The sequence below is a fragment of the Chlamydotis macqueenii genome, chromosome 19 (assembly GCF_036417535.1).
Source record: "Chlamydotis macqueenii isolate bChlMac1 chromosome 19, bChlMac1.mat, whole genome shotgun sequence".
NCBI classification, from domain to species: Eukaryota; Metazoa; Chordata; class Aves; order Otidiformes; family Otididae; genus Chlamydotis; species Chlamydotis macqueenii.
The window spans coordinates 12,728,408-12,743,658 of record NC_141574.1 but is presented as its reverse complement, the minus strand read 5'-3'; the positions used below and the strand labels follow the sequence as shown (position 1 = coordinate 12,743,658).

Genomic DNA, 15,251 nt, shown 5'->3' with positions numbered 1-15,251 from the left:
TTAAAAGTACTTATTGTATTATGTTTATTATTGATAAATAGCGTTTGTCGGTAAGAGTAAGTGCAGGAGGGCACGCCCAGACAGACCTTGTCACAGTTTGGCTGCTCGAAGGAAGCTTTCGTGTCACCAGTGCTTGAAACCAAGACGTTTGACACGTTTTAGTGCTTCATTTGCCACTCGTGTCTTCAATTTAGCTCGAAGGCGTAAAAATCGACTTGCAGAGCCGCAGGAGGAGTGGTACCAACCTGCGGTGCTGTGACGGGCGGGCGAAGCAGCCCTCCTGAGCATCAGAGGCCTGCGCCCTCAAGTCCTGTTTGCGCTGGAGTGGAAGCGGGTTTGGATTAAGCGGGAAGGAGGTTTCAGGCCCCCAAGGAGCCAGATCCCCCCCGAGCCCTCTTGTATCTGGCCCCAGACTCGGAAAGGCACAGAAGCCATTTTGGCTGCGTGCGTTTAACCGGCTCCTGGACCAGGAAAAGATTTTCATTTGGTGAAGTTCTTCACTATTTACGGTTTTCAAAGAGGCTTTGATGCCTTACGGGGGGGAAGCTCCTGCAGTCAGGACAGGCTGATCCTGCTGATGCTCCGCAATTTCCGTAACGCTGGATCAGGAACTGCTGAGAGTGTCCGGGGGAGCCCCTGGACCCCTCTGTGTGTCCTGTGCCGCTTCACCCCACATGAGAAACAACTGAGTAAATTGAGGGATGTTATTTGAAATTCCTACAGTTTTACTTCCATTCCACTCGCAGAGCTGGGCAGCAGCAGCTAACGCCGCTGACCGCTGTTACTGACCACTGCCCGTATTTAACTCGTGCTTTGTGTCCGCTGAGGGCCGTGTGTGGGCGAGACGCGGCAGGAGCTAACGCCGGTGTTGGGGCAGCGCAAGCAACCAGTGAGGGGAACCATCCCAGCTTGTACGCAGGTAAACGCAGCCCTGCACAAACCCCAGTAAAGCGAGATGTCCTGGGGCTCCTGGCTTTGGTGTTGTCCCATGCAGCAACGCCTGGCATCCCTGGGGGGTGACTGCTGCCGGGCATCCCTCTGGGCTGCAGGACGGGTCACAGCAGCAAACCCACCTCGAAAGCAGCGGCTGTGGGCTGCTGGAGGGTGGATGGGAGCAGATGCAGGATCCAAGTCGCTCATGACAGCTTTTCTGGGTGTCGTGCGCTGCTGTATTTGTTCTACGGGATTTCGGTCTGCTCGAATCCTGGTCCTTTCAGGCCGCAGGAGGGTTTGATGGCAGGCAGAAGTGTTTCAAGGCAGCGGCATCTTTATTTCCTGGCTCTGGACTTGCGTTTTCTGTGGAGTTAGATGCAAACGATCACATGAGATAATAAAAGCCCAAACAAATGTAGGAGATGGCACAAAGGCGGCAGCTGAAAGAAGGGCAAAGATCTATATCAGTGACCCCAATTAGAAACACAATTTGACATCTGAGCGGTTAGCATCAAAATCTGAAGTCTTTCATGTGTCTGCCTGATGCTCGAACCGGTGGCATCTCCAATTAGGAAACAAAGAAACATGATTCAGAGGTAAAAAATACAATTTTCTCTCCCAAAATGTCTGAAAGGGGCTTATTCACAGATCAAACCCCACCGAGTAGGTGTCTCTTAAGAGAGCACACTCATTATATTTTGACTTTTTTTGCCATTAGGAAAAAAGAAAAAGGTCTGATTCCGTAGCACGGAAGGCAGCGGCGTGGTGCGGTAATGAGCGGAGATGTTGGAGGCTGCCCCAGGTCCGCAGCCGCTCCCAGCGTCCCAGGAACATGCGGAGGCTGGATGTGGGTCTGGAGCGTGGCGCCCTGCGTGGGGCCCTAATTACTGCTGCTGCAAGGCAGGGGTGAACGCCGCCAGCAGAGTTAAATTAGGGCGTGGGAGCTACGCTGGGGACTAATGATTTAGTTCAGAAAGCTGAATGCAGTTGTAAAGGCTGTAAATGTCGGAAGAGGATGGAAACTGAGCAAGGAATAGGGCTGTTTCCCTGCTCTGCCTCTTCCCTCTCCCCCAGCCGCCATCCCAGCTGGGGCCTGGTCAGCAAGATGGGGCAGGGGAAGGCCGGCTGTGCTGCTATGGCACGGGCTGAGCCAAAGCTCTGGGCTCAGGTTTTCCTCCCTAAGTTCCTTGTTCCGTTCATTGGAGCTCCCACACGCTCCACTCGCCGAAGGGAGCTCGTGCCTGGCTCCGACCGCGACACTCTGCAGCTGCCCAACACCTCCGGTACCCCCAGGGTGGGCTTGGAGCCTGCTGGGTTCTGATAACACATACATTTTTTGGGAGTGAATAGCAGAAATTCCTGCTGTAATGTCAGGGAGTTTCGGGGCCACGACATCCGCTTCTCATCTTCTGTGGCCGGGGTAGGAAGCATGCCACCTCCCGCCCTCGCAGCCTGCATTTGCTCGTGACCCTGGAACGCTCACCCTTCCCGCTTAGAAAAATGACAGATAGCGTGGTTTTCCCTCAGCTGTCGTTCTCGCAGCTTCCCTAATCTTGAACCTGCAGTTGCAGGGGATTTTTATACCCCGTTTGCACGTATAACGTGATTATCCGCTGAATGGGATCCACTCCATTACAATTAGACGAGCGAAGACGCAGATCCTAACACTCGAGCTGCATTTCTCATTTCCCACTTTTCAAAGACTTTGGCGGGGGTTGTTTTTGTTGTTCGTGTGTTTACAAATCCAATAACAATCCTCATTAAGAGTTGCAAAACATGAAGCCATCTTGATCCCAGGCAGATGGCAGCTAAATGAAGTTTAATTAAAGAATGAGAGCTTTGATTCAAATCATTTTTTTTTAAATATAATGCACCGAGATGCTAGAGAACAGCATAAACAGCATCTGGGCTTTTATTCGGAAGCCTAAATGCATTTGTGAGGAAACACTTTGCAAACCCTTTCGGAGCAATCCCGGGTTGTGGGCTGCAGCTCGACGGGCTGGCACGGCCGGGGGCTGCACGGCCCCTCCAGCAGCACACGGAGCAGCGTGGCTCATGTATAAGCTCAACATGAGCCGGCAATGCGCCCTTGCAGCCCAGAAGGCCAACCGCATCCTGGGCTGCGTCAAGAGCAGCGTGGCCAGCAGGTCGAGGGAGGTGATTCTGCCCCTCTGCTCTGCCCTGGTGAGACTCCACCTGCAGCACTGCGTCCAGCTCTGGAGCCCCCAACATCAGAAGGACATGGACCAGTTGGAGAAGGTCCAGAGGAGGCCACGAAGATGATGAGAGGGCTGGAGCAGCTCTGCTGTGAGCACAGGCTGAGGTGGAGGCTCTGGGGAGACCTCAGAGCAGCCTTCCGGTGCCTAAAGGGGGCTACAGGAAAGATGGGGAGAGACTCTTCAGCAGGGCCTGTTGTGATAGGACGAGGGGTAATGGTTTTAAAATAGAGGGAGGTAGATTCAGATCAGATATTAGGAAAAAATATTTTATGCTGAGGGTGGTGGAGCACTGGCCCAGGTTGCCCAGAGAGGTGGTGGAAGCCCCACCCCTGGAAACATTCCAGGCCATTCCATTCCAACCTGATCTGGTTGGAGATGTCCCTGCTCCTGGCAGGGGGGTTGGACTGGATGGGCTTTAACGGTCCCTTCCAACCGTAACCATTCTGTGATTCTATGATTATGTGATACATGTTCTGTGTAGTCCTTTGTAGCCCTCACAGCCTGTAGCATGTTGCTTATCAACGGCTGAAGCTAACGAACTGGAGGCTGAGGTGTGGTGAGAGGCTCCGTCCCGATGGTGCCAAGGCTGGACTGCCCCAGGAGCGCCGGCCAGGGCTCAGCACTTTCTTGCAGGTCAAACCCCATGCGCCCGCCCATAGTGGGGCTTAAATCCCACCGTGTGCCGGGGTGCAGGAGGGTGCAAGGGGGAGGACAGCCTGGCAGATGCTTTTCCGTACCAAAATTTTCTGTGGTCCCAGTGAGAAACAGGCACATGTTTCCGTTCAGGCTCAGCACAGCGTACACTGGATCTTGCCGGGGGTGGCAGCCGCTTGACAACACCGTGACTTTTATTTATTTTGTGTGTCTGCAAGTTGTGTGATGACTTTCAGCCACGGCTTTCCTTCCCCCAAATTTGTATATAGATATAGAGAGATATAAAACATAAATATATACGTCCCATATAACTTGTATACAACTCATGCTTTGCCATCCCTTGGATTATTTTCTCCAGTTAGTGGCTCAAGCACCGTTCCATTTGAACTGGTAATCCCATCGATCAGGATTACCTAATCCAGAGGAAGAAACCCCAAGGACGTGCCTGTGCTGCTGGACAGGAGAGCAGGCGGGCAGCTGTGGCGCTGGCGCCTGCGGGGTCGATGGGGGATGGAGCTGCGGCGCCATGATTCCTGAGGACACTGCCAGCGGAGTATCCAAGTGTTTTGTTAGCTGAAAGTGTTAAGCAGCTGTCTCAGGCTCAGATTAACAGGTCCGTGGGGTGCAGAGGCAGATCGATGTAGCCGAGCTGAACGGGCATACTCTCACGCCAAGATTAACTTCTTCTCGCGAGCGGAGTTTTTTTGAAGGGTGATGTTTAAATGGAATGAATCTCTGAGAGCCATTGTGAAAGTCATTTATTAATTTTTTCCCTGATAAGATTATGAAATGGGCACTCCTAGGGGGGACAGGCCAAATCCCCAGCAAGACCATTCATCTTAGTAAAATAGCTTCAGAGTCCTCACGGTGGAGGCTGGGGTTTTATCGCTGCCTGCGGGATTTGGAGAGGGGTCCGTGGCACATCCGCTGCTGTCGGCGGGCTCGGAGAGGGGGCAGCTCTGCTGCTCTGCTCTCTTCTGCTAATGACAAACGGCGGCAGAGGAGAGTGATAGGCAACTCTGGCAGCAGCTGTGTGGTCACAGGAGGGTAATGAGGCTCCTCATTAACCCACACATTAATACCTCCTTGAGAAAGGCCTGGGCAGGAGCTTTTTAAGGGAAAAGGGAGAGGGGGAAGGGTGTTGTGAATGGCTCATCAAGGATCAGGGAGGTATCTGTGCAATTCTGTGCTACAGGATGTCGTGGGAAGTTGTGTGGGCTTGAGGGGAGGCTGGAGAATAATCTTGGGAGCAAGATCTGTTGAGGGCTACCAAGCTGGCAAACCACACTGGGTGTAGGAACCTCTCTGAAATAGCTGGGGTCTGGGTGAGCACTTGGGAAAGCATGGCTTGTGTGTGTCCCGTTCCCTCCTTGGGCCACCTCTGCACAACCAGTGTCCACCAGCCCTGCAGCCTGAGCAAGCACAGCTGTGCCTGTGTAACCCAGGGCTTGTGCTGGGAAGGGAGATGTTTCATGGCGGCTTCCTGCTCTTCTTGGGCCTCTGGACACACAGCTCTAAAGGTATGTGTGGAATCTGCCCAGCAGTTCTGCTGCTGGGGTTTGGAAGAGCTGGGAGGGCCAACAGGTGACCTGTGCTGCAGAAAGCAATGAGGACTCCTTTGGTTGTGCCTCACGGCTCTGGTTTGGTGTTGGTCCTGCTGAACCCAAGATGAGATGTCTGAGCTGGTTTGGACCTGCCAGGCTTGTTCTCTTGGGTCTTATGTTTTGTGAACACCAAGAAATTGCTTCTGGTAGCTGCACGGGAGCATGCCCAGGTGCAACCCAGCATCACCCACCAGCAAGGTGCTGCTGCGCCCAGGGCATGGCCCATCCTGGGAAAGCCCTTGGGTTTGCCCAGAGTGATTTGTGACAACGATCTCTCCTCCTGTCCAGCTTCAAGCTTTCTCCAAAACACTTTCCTCGTTTCTCTGACTGAATCAATGCAACTGATTTCCAAACAGACGAGGAGAACTAAGAACACGGCCACCACCGCCACGTGCAGCACTATTGCTGCTCTGCCATGTGGTGGATTTCTTCTCCATTACATGGATACTACGTTGGCTTGCCAGCTTGGGAATCTCCAACTTTAGGATAGACAGCAGCTCCAGGTCCTACAAAGAATTATAAAATCCCTGGGGAAGAGGTGCAGCTCATTTGTCTACGGGAGCAAGCTTCCTCGCGGTGGCTCTGCCGATATTCATGGCTCACTTTCAGCTGCTGGTGATGTTGCTGATGTCTGCATCAGAAAATCTGTGTTCTGTTGCAGCTGGGACAGAAAAAAAAACCCACTCCTCTTCTTCACACCCAAATGTCGATAGACCTGAGCGCAGGACAATTGAAGATAAGGATGCAGCAGGCTGATTACTTTTAGAAGCACCAATAGATCTGCTGGCGTGTAAGTGATAGCAACAGCTGATTGTGCTCAGCCCAAAATAAATAAGATGGCTCAATGTTTGCCTTGGGAAGCCTCTGTGGAGGATGGCACTGATGTGCGAGAAAGCTCCTGTACAGAGCGCTGACGTGCTGCCGGGCGCCTCGCCGGAAACATCCCCTCTCCAGCAAGGAGGGTGATGGATGTGGATGAACACGCTCTCCCTCAGTGGGGAATGCTGAACGGTTAGTTCGCACCAAAAAAACACAGTGCTTACAGTTTAGCTGCCATTGAAATAGTTCTATAATGATAAGCAAGAACTTTCCCAAACTCCTTTCTTCTAGAAAAGCAGGCTGAGTGGAAAGGCCTGTTGTCTTTAATGGCAAACAAGAGTCCCTTTTCAGCCTTTGGTGTTGTGGGTGCTTGTATCAAATATGTAGCTGCCCAAATCGCTGGTCTCTTTGTCAATGGCTTGCTCTAGGCTTTGTAATTATGCTGGCACAAATTTCTTGGTGAGGCAGCAGGCATCAGGGAGAAAAACCCAAACCAAAAACCCCCCCCAAACCCTCTCTTGGATGGTAAAGCAACCCTGGCAAACCTCAATCTAATTTTTTCCTAATAGGAAAAAGAAAATATTTAAGTGTATTTGAGGGATTGGCTGAATGCATGAGGCACAAGCACCGCTGGCTTCTGCGTTATTTGGAGACCTTTGTCGTACAGCTGAACAAGTTTGCCGTGCACCGGCGCTGGATCTGAGCTACGGCGGTCCGTCTCTGCGTGCTTTGTCCTGGGACGCTCCGCAGAGCTGGCCCAAGGCCGGCGCGGGGCTGGAGCGGTCGCAGGAGCGTGTGGCGGGGTGCTGGCACGACTCCCGCTCTGCCGTCTTGGCTTTCATTTTAGAAACACTTGGTCCCTGGCTGGTACGGCTGGGGGGAAAACTCGGGATGCGCTTGCTGATGCAGTGATGTCTGCGCGAGCCTGCAAGTGCAGCGACTGTTTGGAGACAGGAATAATTAGTCAGCAGCCGCGGATACTTTTAACGTCTCCCTTAACTGCCGCGCTCATTGAAGCATCTTACAGCCCAGATTTGCCCGGTATTTTCAAAGTGGCAACGTTTTTTGTGCTGTAAGTCAATGCGTTCAGGGGTCCCCATGACCTATTGCTGGCGCCTGCAATTTTGGATAGCACGTCAAGCTGGTTTTTGTTATTCCTGATCGTTGGAAAATCACGTATTTACAGTCACTGTAACCCTCTGTTGCGAAAGATGAATTGTTTTTAAATGCTTCCTTCTTCTTTTGAAGAATTACAGTACGCAAGCCAGCGCAGAGTTCCCGCCTGCTCTGTAAACTTTACATTGTCACTGAAAGTGATGGTAATGGGAGTAATGGGATGGGTCTGGATTTAAGATCATCACTCTGGGGCAGATGAGGGGAGAGCCGAGACATTCATAGAATGGTTACGGTTGGAAGGGACCTTCAAAGCCCACCCAGTCCAATCCCCCTGCCAGGAGCAGGGACATCTCCAACCAGATCAGGTTGCTCTGAGCCCCGTCCAGCCTGGCCTGGAATGTTTCCAGGGATGGGGCTTCCACCACCTCTCTGGGCAACCTGTTCCAGTGCTCTATAACTCGCATTGTAAAAAATTTTTTTCCTAATATCCAATCTAAATCTACCTCTCTCTATTTTAAAACCATCACCCCTCGTCCTATCACAACAGACCCTACTGAACAGTCTCTTCCCATCTTTCCTGCAGCTCCCTTTAGGCACTGGAAGGCTGCTCTGAGGTCTCCCCGGATCCTCCTCTTCTCCAGGCTGAACAGCCCCAGTTCTCTCAGCCTGTGCTCACAGCAGAGCTGCTCCAGCCCTCTCATCATCTTCATGGCCTCCTCTGGACCCTCTCCAACTGGTCCACGTCCTTCTGATGTTGGGGGCTCCAGAACTGGACACAGTACTCCAGGTGGGGTCTCACCAGGGCAGAGCAGAGGGGCAGAATCCCCTCCCTCGACCTGCTGGCCACGCTCCTCTTGATGCAGCCCAGGATGCGGTTAGCCTTCTGGGCCGCAAGGGCGCATTGCCAGCTCATGTTGAGCTTCTTGTCCACCACGACCCCCAAGTCCTTCTCCTCAGGGCTGCTCTCGATCCATTCCCTGCCCAGCCTGTGCTTGTGCCTGGGATTGTCCCGACCCAGGTGCAGGAGGATAAATATGCGAATTCTTGCATGTAGTGAGGCAAAGCCTTCCGATAAAGACAGCCTAGCTCTTGTGAGTGCTAAAGAGATTAATGCGTGTTTCTGAGGATGAAACACAATAATTCCCCAGACTAACAAGTTATTAAAAAAAAAAAAACAAAAAACAAACCCTTGTATGCATTGCTCTCAATTTATTTCCAGAAGACGACTGGGTTTGAAACATAATTTCTCTTTTTTATTTTTTAATGATGACAAAAATAACTCTGAATTCAACTCCTCTCTTCCAAAGTTTTTGTTTTCACAGTCTGGCTCCTGTGTTTAAGAGAAATGTTTTGCTTGCCTTGTAGTCGTGTGAAAACCTTTTTCAATCTGTAATTGAAGCCCAGCTGGTTAACTAGTAGAGGGAAGAGCAAAGCGATACAAAATACTTTAAACCAAGGAATTTAGATCAAAGTATTTTCTGCCAGAAAACTTGACTTTGAATTTTAAACCTAGAAAGAACATCCAGATTAACTGGTCAGATGTTCAGGAATCTGCTGGTAAAGATCCACGGAGGCTGTGTCTTAAGCTGGCTGTCTTTTTCTAGAAGGAAGCTGCTTCAATTTCCAGGCTCTGAACTGACGGAGAAATTCTTGCGGCCCATGGTAATACATTACAGTTGTTAATTACTCTAGCTCCTAAAAACATAACAAGTTATTTCTAGTCGAAGCACTGATTTACAGCACCCAGTAAATGTCTCAGATGGATTTAGAAGCCTTAAGGAACTAATTTTTCAGTTAGTCATCTTGCAACCACGAGGGGTAAACATTATTCCATTTAAAGCATGACTTACGTTAACTCTCTGACTTCAGTTAACTCCTAAACTTTATCCAGCTCCACAGCTCCTGTGGCTGGATCAGGGGGTAGACAGGGATACAGAAGGACGGGAAGAATCTTGTCCTGGAGAAATATCAAATTTCCACTTTTCTGAGGACCCACATGGTAGTGAATGAGCCACGGCAACGATGGTCTTACCAGTGGGAAGCAGCTGGCACGTGTGATCCTTGTAGTAAATCACGGCGTGATGCTGTGTAACCAGAAGGCATCTTCTCTGCGACCAGGAACAGTCCGTGCCTGCAGGACGAGGCCCTGGACACAGCCCTTGAGCGACGCCCTGGCAATGAGCTTCCACTTCTCACTCGGGTAAAACTCCCCGTCTTCCAGGAGGATTCGCTTGAGGAATTTTGGGGCAGGGTGTACTTAGGAGAGCTAAAGCCGTGTGGAACGGCCAGTACGGGCTGCGTGCGCTGTGGGGTACCGCCGCCGTTGTCGTGGAGTGATGCCTCCCACTAAAAATGCCACCTAAATGGCAAAGGGAGCTGACATACTTACTTATAAAATAGTTGTGGCTGCTGAGGAAGACTTGGCATCCCCTGTGCTGAAGCCCTTCAGCAGAGGTTACGCCTTTCCCCGCACAGGATCTGCAAAAAGGAACCACCCAAGCGCCGCAGGGCGAAATCCTCTGGTTCAGGGTAAGCTGGTGATGAAAGGGGGTTGTGGCTTTTTTTTTTTTTTTAATTATTATTTTTTGAGTGTTTTGGTGGAGTTTTTTTTGCTTGGGTTGGGTTTTTTTTGGGGGGGTGGGGTTTTTTCGTTGTTGGTTGGTTTTGTGGTGGTTGTTGGCGTGTGGTTGTTTTGTTTCGTTTCGTTTGTTTTTGCCTCCTTTCCCACAACCTAAATGATGAGAACAGTTACACCCCGCTGAACGCTGTCAAGGAATCACTGAGACCCACAGCATCTTGACTCCCTTGGGCCGGTTGCTCAGGGGACGCTGGTCAGCGTTTGCAGCCGGGCGCTTTTCGCACAAAGTCCGCAGCCCCAGCAGCAACGGCATGGGAATGGCCAAACATCTCCCGCAGGGTCCTTTCCCAGCAGGCAGCTTCTGAGCTTTCTTCCCTGGTTTGATTTACCGCTGCGTATTGCAAGTAGGGGGAAGCTGAGTGCTTTCACCCAAGCACGCTTCCGTTTCCTTTACAAATGAGATTTACTTGAAAGCGTAGTGTTTGGTGGTTACCTTTGACCAACTCTAAACACAGTTAATGTTTCAAAAATACCACTTTTATATACTCTGTAACAGTTCTACACACACTAGAAAGTATTGATATTTACAGAAATGATAGCTTGATTTTAGAGGTAGCTTTTTTTAACAGCAGCTTTTTCTATTTGAACAGATTTTGAAATATGTTTCCCTTTCAGTGGAAAACTTCCTGTCCAAATTTACCACACTGCACCTAAAATCACAGAACAGTGATGTCAACTAAAACATTTGCCTGGTTATACCCGGGAAAATACATCTCATTGATTATGCTGTACGTAATGGCATCAATTATGCTGAGCACTTTGTAAAAGTGACAACCTAATTCGCAGCAACAGGGAAATCATTTCGCTCCTAAGTTCTTTATTAAGGATTACCCAAAAGCAGGCCTTCCGCTTGCAGGAGGCTGCTGCCTGGGTGCAGGTTCACAGAGCCCGGGTGCAGCCCTGGGGGTTAAACCCGGCTGATTTTTGCAGGAGAGGGACGAACGAGGTGAGGGCCCGGCCGGGCAGCACGGCTGGCTCCCGCATCCGGAGCCGCTTTGGGGGCACCCGACAGCCACGGGCCCTCAGCCACGAAAAGGCGACCTGGCGCGGCCGCGGAGCTCCGCTCGCTGCCCCGGGCCAGGCCGCAGGGAAGCGGCCCAGGGGCAGCAGAGCCCTCCCGGGGCCGGGGGAACGGGACGGAGTGAGACCCCCACCGCCATCTTCCACCGAGGCCCCCCCCGCCGCTCTCCACAGGCCGGGCGCGGGGCACGGCGGGAGCCGCAGTCCGCCGCCCGGGCCGCCCGCCGCCGCCGGACTACAGCTCCCGGCGGCCCCCGCGAAGGTGGCGCCTGCGCAGCCGGGGCTCCTCAGACAAAAAAGCCTCCCCCCCGGCTCACCCCCTCCCCTGCCCTCCCCCGGAGCGGCGCTGGGCTCAGCCCGACACCGCGCGAGGGGCGAACCGGGGGCCGTGCGGCGGCCGGGCCCGCCCCGCCAGCCGCTGAGAGGCCCGCGGGGACTCCGCTCTCCCGCCAGCGGGGCTGTCCTCGCCGTCAGCCAGCGGGACCGGGGCTGTCGGCGCCCGGTGAGTGGCAGGGCGGGATCGGGCCTCGCCGGGGCGCGGGACGGCGCCGTTATCCCGCGGCTCCCTGAGGGGAGACCCCGGCCCGGAGCGCGGGGGGCGCTGCCTCTCCCCCGGGGAGCTCCTGCCGCCGGCCTGCGGGCGGGGAGGGGACCCCGCGGGCGGCTCTCCGCGCCCCGCCGCTCCCGGTGGGGGGGGGCGGGGCGCCCCCTCCTCAGCGCCGCGGGAGTGGGGCGGGGCTCCGCGCCCTCCGCCGCCCCCTCCCCCGGGACCCCGGCGGCCGCTGGGAGGAGAGGGGCGGGCGCTGCCAGCGTGCTGCCCGCCTCCCATTGGCTGGCGGCCTTGCGTGCGGCGGCGGCGATTGGGCGCGGGCGGGAAGGGGCGGGGCGGAGGGCTCCCGCCGGTGGGGCCTGTGCCGGGCCGGGGCCCTGCCTGGCTGACGGGGTGGTGGCGGCGGCGGCGGCGGCGGCAGCTACTCCTCCTCCTCCTTCCCCCGTCACGGAGCCGGGCGCCTGGTTGTGGAAACAACACAGGGGTGAGGCCTGAGCCCCTGCCCTGGGACAGCACGGACGTGTGTGGGCCAGCGCCCAGGCACTGGGGAGAGCACACAGCCGGCTCAGGTGAGGAGTACCTGCAGTGAGCAGAACGGTTTTCACTTACGTTTTTCCTAAAATCCAGAGGCTTTTACAGTTTTTTTTTTTTCCCTTATGTGTACAAGACAACTTAACTGTGAATTCGGTCTACCCCTGCAGTTTCACCCCGTGTTGACTCTGCTGCGGCGGGGAGCAGGCGCCCGCAGGAAGGCGTTAGGGCGGAGAGCTGGCGGCGAGGCCCGTGAGCGCGCTTTGGCAGAGCGCCCGGCTCGCGCAGGCGGCTGGCAAAGGTGGGTCTGTGTGCGGCCGGCAGCAAAGGGCTTCCCTGGCCAGTGGCAAAGAGCTGTCACCGAAGTCCCTCAGCCTGACGTTTGAGGGAGATCACTGTAAAATCATGCGTCTGTCTGGGTGTGTAACGTTACCTGCCTCTCTGGGGTTCATGGCAATGTCTTTGATCGTCACAGTGTTTTGGGTATCGCCTGTTGTGTTTCCAGGTCTGGATTTGCAGGCTTCTTTTGCCAAAGCTTTGGTTCATAAGTTGCTTGGGAGAAGCATCCGCACGGTGATTGTTTAATGAGTGCAACCATTCCCTCGTAAGCTAATTGTGCATCCGCATTGTTGGCGGTGTGTATAAATCTTTGGGTCATTATCTCACAATAAGGAGCAACTTTCAGACTGTACTTTAAAAAATATCTAATATTTGTTTCTGCTTGCCTAAATTTAACTCTGCAATTAAAATAACAAAACCTTGTAAAATATACTAAAAAAAAAAAAAACGCAAAAAGAAAGACTTGTGAATCCATTAGGTAAATTAGATGGCATAAAACTTCGTCCCCTGTATGGCCTGGTAAGAGGCTACTGGCAGCTCTTTGTCTTACCCGTCAGGACATGAGAGCCTTTTCAGAGAAGCTGGGTTGAAACTCCTGTTCCTCTGGAAAAGCTGTGAATTCCTAATTTTCTGACAAAGTTACTGACACATTCCCTAACTCTTGCTTATAGAATTGACTTTTATTTCTGGTCTCAGATCCTGACTGGAGAGAGACTTCTAATAGGACTGACATAAATAAATGCTTTGATTCAAGAATAACACATGTGATTGGTTCCATGGAAATCAGTATTCCGGCTCATTTGGTTAAATACAGTAATAGGAACGAGGGAGAGAGATGCAGAGGGAATGAAGTGGCCAAATAGTGATGGGGTGATTAGTTTTCCAGGTTTTGCGGAGTGCTCTGATGTGTGGAGTGGTGGGCAGCAGTGCACCGGTGCAGACACGGGGCAGTTCACTGCATGAAGCTACCGTGCAAAGGTGTGCACCTCAGATACCAGCTATATACTAATTGGATGATTCTTTCTCCAAGGTGCTAAAACACTACTGGGTGTTTAGTGTCAGTTTAGCTCTTTGTGGGAACCCCAGAGGAATTAAAGGGGTTTTGTTTGCCCTTAAATCAATTTGAGCCTTTTGTTTCCCGTGACCATTGCAGTATGACATACAAATCCAGAGGACCAGCTCGCACTAGCAAGGACGGCAATTTCTTCCTCCGGAAAAAGTGCCAGCGCCAATTTTGTTGTAACCAAATAAATAGCAGTAGAGTTTAAATTAGTTTACTTCTCAAATATTATGTGTAAGTGTTGATGGACACGCAGAAGTAAAGTAATTGTTATTTAACATGGTCATCATGTTGACTAAGTAAATATAATTACACTGGTAAAGACAGAAATTAGCAGATGGTCAGGAGTGCTGTGATTAATATTTCATTTTGTTTACATGGTTTCCCCATGATTCATGAATGCCTGGGTGCTTCAGTAAGGGGCTGCATACTTAAAAACTGAGTGAGTTGTTCCCTGAGTATTTCTGGCTTTAATACAGAAATGGAGTTTTACGCTAATGGTTTCTTAATTACTCCAAACCAGCCCCACATTGAGCGCCAAACAGGACTGTCATAGTTTAACCCCGGTCAGCAACTAAGCACCGCACAGACGCTTGCTCACTCCCCCTCAGTGCGATGGAGGTGAGAACCAGAAGGGTAAAAGTGAAAGAACTTGTGAGTTGAGATAAGAACAGTTTAATTGGCGGGTGGAGGGTGAAGGTGAGAGTCTCCTAACCCTGTGTGCGCTAGGGTGGATGTGTTACAGAAAATTGGAAAAAACAGCAGTGGTAGGTCTGCGTCCCAGCAGAGTTTCTGTGCTAGGTAAGCTAAGAAACGTTAGCCTTAACTTCCTCTGAAACGTGGGATCACTGAACCAAATTGTAGGAAGAATAACACAGATTTTTAGCCCAGATCTGTTTAAAAAGATTCATTTACACTTAACAGCTTGTGAGTATTAATCTGTACGGTTTGGAAAGAACCAACTTCTGTCCTTTGTCAGAAGGCCAATATTTGGACAGAGTTAAATATACTGAAATTGTGTTTTGGCCCAGAAGGAAAAGAAGCCAAGAGGTGAAAGCTGTGACAGCCAAGAAGCAGTCTAGCTTTGTTAGATTTTTTTTTTTTTTCTAATGGTGTATTTTGTTATATTCCTTCCTTTTCCAGCTCTGTACTGAAATGTGTGCTTTTGTACTCTGCTGGAATAACGTTTTTTCCCCTAATATCAAAAGTGGCCCATGGGAATCTGGCACGAGCCAGACTTCTTTCCCCCAAGGAGCAGTAAATCTTCAGTGGTGTGTGAGGATGAGCTCCCACAAACTCGCACCCAGCTGTATTTTTGGAGTAGCAGACAATGGATAGGTGTATACTTTTTGGAATACCTGCTTGCATTACATCTAATGTATTGTAAAGACATTTTTATGTTGTTATATCTGATGTATTGTGAAGACAAATTGCTATTGCTTATTCATAGAATCGCAGAATGGTTTGGGTTGGAAGGGACCGTTAAAGCCCATCCAGTCCAACGCTGCTGTGAGGAGCAGGGACATCTCCAACCAGATCAGAGCCCTGTCCAACCTGGCCTTGAATGTTTCTGAGGATGGGGCGTCCACCACCTCTCTGGGCAATCTGTTCCACCACCCTCATTGTAAAATTTTTTTCCCTATGTCCAGTCTGAATCTGCTTCCTTCTACTTTAAAACCATCACCCCTAGTCCAGTCACACCAGGCCCTGCTGAAGCGTCTCTCCCCATCTTTCCTGCAGCCCCCTTTAGGCACTGGAAGGCTGCTCT

The 15,251-nt window shown here is 51.7% G+C and overlaps 1 protein-coding gene across 7 annotated transcripts in view; it reads left to right on the top strand.

Moving 5' to 3' along the window:
• The first annotated feature begins 11,334 nt into the window (after positions 1–11,334).
• Positions 11,335–15,251, top strand: part of GTF2I (general transcription factor IIi) — a 73,408-nt gene continuing 69,491 nt past the window's right edge. For 4 of the 7 annotated variants that reach the window (XM_086763421.1, XM_086763416.1, XM_086763417.1 and 1 more), the window contains exons 1-2: positions 11,993–12,122; positions 12,255–12,385. The gene's annotated coding sequence lies outside the window, so the exon portion shown is untranslated. Of the gene's footprint in view, positions 11,506–11,986; positions 12,123–12,254; positions 12,386–15,251 lie in introns of those variants that run through there. The other 3 variants (XM_086763419.1, XM_086763418.1, XM_086763415.1) reach the window with 2 other exon arrangements.